This window comes from Ovis aries, chromosome 1 (genome assembly GCF_016772045.2).
Source record: "Ovis aries strain OAR_USU_Benz2616 breed Rambouillet chromosome 1, ARS-UI_Ramb_v3.0, whole genome shotgun sequence".
NCBI classification, from domain to species: domain Eukaryota; kingdom Metazoa; phylum Chordata; class Mammalia; order Artiodactyla; family Bovidae; genus Ovis; species Ovis aries.
In genome coordinates, this window is record NC_056054.1 from 10,719,491 (window position 1) to 10,720,079 (window position 589).

The following is a 589-nucleotide window of genomic DNA, read 5'->3' on the forward strand; positions in this document are numbered from 1 at the left end:
AGGCAGCGGCGTTCGAGCTTTCGCGCCCAGCCGGAGTGGAGGCCTCGCCCTCGATGATTTGCACCAATCCGGAGGAGACTTTCTACGTGAGACCACGCCCCCATGCTGTCCTGCCAATCACGGAACGCCTTCGGCCAGCCCGTTGAATGTAATTTGGGTGAGGTTGGCGGTTTGCGGCTCCTCTTGTCAATTCAGGCTGGGGGAGGCTGGAGGTGTCCTGCCTTACTTGCGGCCAGATCCTTTGGCCTTGCAAGAAGGTACTGTGCGAGTGGTGGTCTTTTACATTTGACCTTTACCGTAGCGAGACAGTTCCCATCAAGCGCAATTTGAGGAGTGAGCCCTGCCGGCAGGAAGTGAGCCGGAAGCAGATACCTGGGCATCTGAGGTCGTCCTCAGTGGCGATTTCCTCCAGGACTTCCTTTCTTGGAGCAGCTGGATCCTACCTGCTCCTTCTTGTACTTGGCACTCACGCCACTGGACATCAGAAAAGTTTTGTGGCTGCTCAGATACCAAAGAATATCCTTGGATAAGGTTTGTAATTTTATTTAAGTTTAATCCGAGTATGCAGAAAACACCCACCCATCCCACT